Source organism: Esox lucius, chromosome 20 (genome assembly GCF_011004845.1).
Source record: "Esox lucius isolate fEsoLuc1 chromosome 20, fEsoLuc1.pri, whole genome shotgun sequence".
Taxonomy (NCBI): Eukaryota; Metazoa; Chordata; class Actinopteri; order Esociformes; family Esocidae; genus Esox; species Esox lucius.
This window is the reverse complement of record NC_047588.1, coordinates 1,733,610-1,741,220: the sequence shown is the minus strand read 5'-3', so window position 1 is coordinate 1,741,220 and position 7,611 is coordinate 1,733,610. Positions and strand designations below refer to the sequence as shown.

The 7,611-nt window shown below is 41.0% G+C and overlaps 1 long non-coding RNA gene across 1 annotated transcript; it reads right to left on the bottom strand.

The window, feature by feature from the left end:
* Nucleotides 1-5,397: 5,397 nt before the first annotated feature.
* Nucleotides 5,398-6,140, bottom strand: LOC109615611. The gene is made up of 3 exons (XR_002196605.1): nucleotides 5,987-6,140; nucleotides 5,579-5,654; nucleotides 5,398-5,450 (listed from the first exon to the last, which is right to left on the bottom strand). It is a non-coding gene; the product is annotated as an uncharacterized LOC109615611 (long non-coding RNA).
* Between the last annotated feature and the right edge of the window lie 1,471 nt (nucleotides 6,141-7,611).

Here is a 7,611-nt window from a genome sequence, read left to right as displayed (position 1 = left end):
AGAAGTATGACCAGGTGGACAAGGACAGGGACAGCAACGGGCCCCCCAAACCAGGTAATCCGCAGGTGTGGACCAGGACCTCATCTCCTTCTAAAATTTAAAACTGGAGGAAACTGAGAAAAGTTAGAAAGTGCATTCCTCATATCCCCCAACACAATAATATAGCAGCGTAACACCTTGGAACTGAGACGAGGGAGGCCCTGGACAGGGCCCAACAGGCAGGAAATCAATCCAACCACATTGCCAGGCATCAACCAAAGGGACACCCACCAACCGCAACCCACCTGAATGAGGGCCGAGTATTGCTAGCAGCGTACAGCCCAAGTGCGCAACAGAGAGTCAACAACAAGCCAGTGACTCTTCCCCCGAAAGGCATTGGAGGGAGGGCATCCCAGTGGCGACGAGAGCCCACCTGGCAAGACAGCAAGGGTGGACAGTATCAAGCCTACTGGTCACCTTCACGCCCCCGGGCCAGGCTACACCTAATTATAAACCGTGGTGTAGAGATGAGTTTTTAGTAGACACTTGAAAGTTTGCACTGAGTTTGCATTTCTAACCTTAATTGGCAGATCATTCCACAGGAGTGGAGCTCTATGAGAAAAGGCCCTGCCGCCAACTGTTTGTTTAGAAATTCTAGGTACAGTTAAAAGGCCTGCATCTTGCGATCTAAGGTTACGTGTAGGTATGTATAGCTGGATCATTTCAGCAAGGTAAGTAGGAGCAAGTCCATGTGTTGATTCATAGGTTAAGAGTAAAACCTTAAAATCAGCCCTAACCCTAACAGGCAGCCAATGTAAGGACGCCAGGACAGGAGTAATGTGTTCAATTTTTTTTGTTCTAGTTAGGATTCTAGCAGCCGTGTGCAGCACAAATTGAAGTTTATTTATTAATTTGTCTGGATAACCAGAGAGAAGAGCATTGCAGTAATCTAATCTAGAAGTAACGAAAGTGTGGATACATTTCTCTGCATCAGTTTTTGATAGAAAGTTTCTAATTTTTGCGATGTTTCGAAGATGAAAATAAGCAACTCTTGAGACATATTTTATATGTTCCTCAAAGGAGAGGTCAGGGTCAAGGGTAACGCCAAGGTTTTTTACAGTTTTTTGGGGTACGACCATGCAGCCGTCGAGGTTCACAGTGAGATCTGCTAGCAACGCTCTTTGTTTTTTGGGTCCTAAAAGGGGCATTTCTGTTTTATTTGAGTTTAAGAGCAAGAAATTCTCTGTCATCCACTTCCTAATATCTGAAACGCATGCTTCCAAAATAGCTAATTTAGGGGCTTCTCCATGCTTCATTGAAATATATAACTGTGTGTCATCAGCATAACAGTGAAAGTTAATATTGTGATTTCGGATTACATCGCCCAGAGGGAGCATGTATAGTGAGAACAATAATGGGCCCAGAACCGAGCCTTGAGGAACTCCAAAGCATACCTTTGACTTGTCAGAGGATATGCCATCCACACTAACGAACTGATATCTTTCAGATAAATAAGATTTAAACCAGGCTAGAACATGTCCACGTAGCCCAATATTGGTTTCCAGTCTCTCTAAGAGAAGGGAGTGATCAATAGTGTCAAAAGCAGCACTAAGATCAAGAAGCAACAGGACGGATGCGGAACCTTTGTCTGAGGCCATTAGAAGGTCATTTGTTACCTTCAGGAGTGCAGTCTCAGTACTATGATGGGATCTAAAACCGGACTGGAATATTTCATAAATGTTTGTCTTTAGGAAGGCATTCAGTTGTTGGGAAACACATTTTTCTAAGATTTTTGAGAGGAACGGGAGGTTCGATATTGGCCTATAATTGTTTAATATGTCGGGATCTAGATTAGATTTTTTTAGAAGAGGCTTAATTTCCGCAATTTTTTGTGAGTTTGGTACGCATCCAGAGGAAAGGGAGCAATTTATTATGTTCAGCATTGGCTGACCTAGCACAGGAAATAACTCCTTAAGTAATTTTGTAGGAATCGGGTCTAGCTGAGAGTTTGTGGGTTAAGAACTCATTACAAATTTTGTAAATGTGTCGAGCGATACAGTATCAAAAAATTCAAGTGTCCCCATTGACACCTGGTCAGGGAGGTTCAGGAAATGTTTTGGACAACTGAGATTTTGAGGACCATAACTATTTAAGGAGTCAGTTATTTGTTTTCTAATGGTGACGATCTTTTCATCAAAGTAGTTCATGTATTCATTACAACTAAAGTGAAGACCCACTTCACTTGCTAAGCTTTGCTTTTTTGTTAACTTTGCAACTGTATCAAAGAGAAATTTTGGATTGTTTTTGTTCGCCTCAATCAGGTTGGAGAAATAAGCTGATCGAGCAGACGCGAGTGATTTTCGGTATTGTAGTGTACTGTCTATCCAGGATAGTCTAAATACTTCCAACTTGGTGGAGCGCCACTTTCGCTCCAATTTTCTGGAGGCTTGCTTAAGTGCTCTAGTATTGTCGGTGTACCAGGGAGCAAGTTTCTTGTTGCATATTTCTTTAGTTTTTAGTGGTGCAACTATGTCTAATGTATTTCGCAGTATTGAGTTTAGATCCTCGATTTGATCGTTTACAGATTTATTTACTCTGTCATTAATGAGCGAACTAGTAAGAATATCAAGGAATTTATTTGTAGTCCGAGAATTTATAGTACGGCTTTTGAAACTCATTGTTTGGGGGGCAAGTGGATTTCTTGTTTTAACGGTAAATGTAATAAGACAGTGATCCGATAATCCAGGATTTTGGGGGTAAATTATTAGATCTACAATATCTATTTCTCATGACAGGACTAAATCTAAGGTATGATTTTGGCAATGTGTTGGACCTGAGACATGTTGGATGAAACCCATTGAGTCAATTATGGCTTCAAAGGCTTTTTGAAGAGGATCATTGGAGTTTTCCATATGAATATTGAAATCGCCAAAAATTAGAATACTATCTGCCATGACTACAAGGTTAGACAAGAATTCTGGAAACTCATGGAGGAACAATGTGTATGGCCCGGGGGGCCTATAAATAGTAGCTATGTAAAATGATTTATCGGCCTGGTTAACTTTCATGAGTAAAACTTCGAAAGAATGAAACTCTGTGATATGTTTGAGAGTAAGTTTATATTTACTGTCATAAATATTAGCGACACCCCCTCCTTTTCGGGACGCACGAGGGATATTATCACTAGTATAGCCAGGAGGAGAGGCCTCATTTAAGGCAGTGAATTCATTAGGCTTTAGCCACGTTTCACATAAACCAATAGCATCTAGTTTATGATCAGAGATTAATTCATTTACTGCAACTGCCTTTGGAGCAAGAGATCTAATATTTAGGAGTCCCATTTTGAGATGCGAAGTGATACAATCATTTTTATTTTTGACCGAGGTGGAGGAAGGCTTTATCTTAATAAGGTTGTTTTTGTTAGCACTACCTTGTTTAAGTTTTCTCAGCCTGGAACGAGTCACAGCGGCAATAGGTAAAGCTGTACTAACTACTCTGGCTATGCTATTGACAGACTCCACTATGCTAGCAGGCTGGCTAACAGCCTGCAGCCTGACCTGCACCCTATCTCATGTTAAAGCTATAGGAGTGAGACTCCTGTCAATGTTCCTAGATAAAAGAAGAGCACCACTCCAGCTAGGATGGAGTCCGTCGCTCCTCAGCAGATCAGGCCTGGCGCTATTTCTGGGAGAGTCCCAAAAAGAAGGCCAGTTATCTACAAACTCTACCTCCTGCGACGGGCAGAACTCCGTTTTCAGCCAGCGATTGAGTTGCGCAAGTCTGCTGTAGAGCTCGTCACCACCCCTAGCTGGGAGGGGGCCAGAGACAATTACTCGATGCCGACACATCTTTCTAGCTAATTTACACGCTGATGCTATGTTCTGCTTCGTAACCTCTGACTGTTTCATCCTAACATCGTTGGTGCCAACGTGGATAACAATATCTCTGTACTCTCTATACTTGCCAGTTTTAGACTTCGCTAGCACCAACCCCAGATTTGCAGCTACGTCGGTGGCTCTGCCCCCCGGTAAACAATGTACGATCGCCGGCTGATTCTTTAGTCTAATACTGCGTGTAATGGAATCGCCAATGACTAAAGTTTTCAGTTTTTCAAGGCCACCGGTAGAACATGCCTGTCGATCATTCCCCTCCGAAGACGGCTCGGGCCTTGACTCTGACTCCAGTGGGGAAAACCTGTTCAAAGTCTCAGTTGGTTTTAGCAACGATTCAGGTTTAACTGGTCGACGGCATTTCTTCCCAGTGACCAAGAGAAAGTTATTGCCCGGCTGCAGGAGCTGTGCCGGGGGGCTAACAAAACTATCGTTTCTACCTGGTGGCACTGACGCAGATTTTTCTATTTCTACACTAGCATAATCCTTGCCTGGCATTTGCGTCAGAAGCTGAGCCTCTAACTCTGCTATCTTTAACTTAAGACGAACATTCTCCTCCGTGTTGTTGCTACAACAATTACAGTGATAAGGCATTGTAATGATACTTAGCCTCAGGTGTTCAGGGGTGAGTAGTTATATTAATTATGTCCAAAAAGAGTCCCGGTGTAGAAAAGTTGGGTAAGAGGTCAACAGATAAATATTGCGTTGGTAAAACTCTAAAATAGAATTTTGACCAATTAGTTTATATCGAGTAAATTCGAAAAAGTTTGGCAGGTAGCCATGTAGGTAACAGCAAGCGGAGTACAGCACGTCAACAATCCCACAATGCAGTATCTGGGATCTTGTCCTTTCGATATGTTATCTATATTCTATTGTGAATTAAATATAAGTATATGAGATTTGTAAATTATTCCATTCCTTTTTTACTCATAATTTGTACAGTGTCCCAACTTTTTTGGAATTGGGTTTGTAGTTTCAAATTGGTCAAGAAGTACTGTGTGCAATCAAACCTTCAGTTGATTTGGCTGATTTCTTCAATGTTGCCTTGGCTAGAGTGCCTAGTCCATTGATCTAAATTACATTTGTAATATGAAGGTAGTATGGAGAAGTATTTTATGAGCAACATGTGATTTTGGAGAAATGTTGAGGATATACCATTATACTCATACCTAAAGTTCTTAGTTTTTTATTGCAGGGGTTTCTGTGACAGTTTTTTGTGCCCTCATCTAAAAACATATAAGAAACTTTTTTCAATAAGCCGGACAGAGTTCAGGAACACTGATTGATAAGTGGAGATGTTGCCATACCCTTTTCACATCTGACTTACAGCTTTCGTAAAGTCATCTTAAAAATATAGAACAATAATGGAAAGGAAAACTTTTTAAATAGTGAAAAACATTTGCAATTTAATTAGCCTTCTTCATGATTAGTATAGGGACTGTTTGTTTATTGTTACAAGGCTATCAAATAACAACAAATAGGTCCAACAGTACGTACTGACAAAAATCCTGACCCTCCTCACAGTCAGCTTTTCTTGGCTCTGCTGGATTGATTGTTTGGCGGCCAGTAGCAAAACCTTTGCTGAATGAAAGAAAATGTATACATAATTCTTGTCATTTCAAATGCATTTATGATATGTGAAGTAAATATAAGCTAACTGTTGTCCCCCTATAGAAAATATAATGCAAACCAGTATTAGATTACTGAACCTTCTTTTCCTCATAGAGCCAGAATTCTGCCACTACTTCTACACTTTCCTCTCCCAGAAACTCCACAATGAACATTCTGTTGATGAGAAGGAATAGAGTTTGTAACAGACAAATTAGATCAATGACCAACACATTCATAGCACGCTGACATACACTACCGTTTAAAAGTTAGAGGTCACCGAGAAATGTACTTGTAATTGAAAGAAAAGCTAATTGTTTTTCCATTAAAATAACATCAAAATGATCAGAAATACACTGTTAATGTTGTAAATTACAATTGTAAATTACTATTGTTTTTATGGAATATCTATATAGGCACACTGTATTGCTGATTAACTTGATGTTTTTTTAATGGACAAACAATTTCTAGGTGACCCCAAACTGTAGTGTAAATTATTTTTTTCTTACCAAATGTTACTTAGCTCATTCAACGTCCATGTGTGTTAATCTCCACAGTAGGTATCAAGATCTCCAGAGTTCCAACCCTGTATCTTTAGACCTGGTGTAGTATGGCCATAAAAATTGTACTCTGGCCTCTTTCCACTCGAATGGCTCTACGTTTGATCACTATGGTTGGTATCCATTTTAAAACAGGGTTTCTTCTGCGGTATTTGTACACACAAATCAAGGAGGAACTGCATGGCTCCCAGGACAAAGGTTCTGGTTGGCGGTACAGTTTACAAAGCACCTTTCCATCTTTCTCAGCAACTTCCACAAGCTCACAGCTCTCTCCATCTTCCAAGATGTAGGCCTTGGTCCTTGATCTTTTTTGTGATTCGGTTTTTAGGCTGTGCAAGTGGTCTGGTCAGACTCTCCTGCAGTCAGGTGGCAATCTGAGCCAGGGAACTTCTTCCAGATTGCACCATCTTTATTTTCTACAGATGATTTTCAAATATGAAAGCACTCCAATTGTCAAGCCCTCCAAAGATGACAGCACCTGCTGTGATGTACAGAATGGTATGTGTATTGTAGACAAAATAAGAGTCCCTTTTCTACAAAGTACTGCAGCGAGTTGTGTGCATACTTGTTATGCTTTTGTACAAGTACTGGACTTACAAGAAACCCAATTGCAACACTGAATGTCAGGAAATGTTGATAGAGGTAATCTCTGAGCACTCCTTTCAGCACTAGTTTCCCAGTGTAAAAGAGAAACTGGCAGAACTCTGTTGCCTTCCAATTCTCAAGCTCATTGAGACCTCTGGGTTTGCGGGTAAAGATGGGTGGAATCGATGATCTCAGCTTTAGAAGTCTGGTGCTCACCTCCTGTACCTGGCCAGCAGAGATTCTCATTCTTTTTCTACTCTACACCAGATGATAAGAAGGTTATTGGTGACCCCCATGCAGGCTTGGTGCATGTAGTCATTGGGGAAAGACATCACTATGTCTATTGGGAGGTAAGAGAGTGGTGTGTTTCCGTGATGGTGCTCTGGCTGTATCTGAGCACGGAATTACATGTCTGTGCGCAAGGTTAGATTAGTTGCCGCCTGGTATGTCATCTATTTTAACCAGACACCTCTTTGGGGTTAGGGTCTTTCACACCCATTGTACCCAGAGAAACATTTGGTGTTCTTCACCATGTATTTAACTGGAGCATCACACACAATACATGAAACAGTTATTTGAAACAGATGTTCCTCCCTTTGTAGTCCAGGCCATTCTTCAAAGTCTCAACTAGGTCAGCCACTGTCATCTAGGAAAGTAAGGTCAATTGGCTTCTTCAGTCCACAGGTCAGTATTGTCGGGAAAATTGTCACTGGATTTAGCCTAACAGCACAGAGGACGGGCCACAGGGATTTGCCAGAGCTCTTGAAAATAGGGAGTCCGTCAATATTAAAAGACAGCTCCAGATCTTTTGATATTGGTCAACTGTTGATCTGGATAACAATTTAATGTTTCAACCAACTTCTCATTCAGGGGGTAATGGACATATTCCATTCCAGACTTTATATATCTCTAGGAGTTTTGAGGATAGTACAGGCAGTGGACTGCAGTTGTGGGTGGCCATAGCTTTGCAAAAGTTTTAAAAGTTTGTC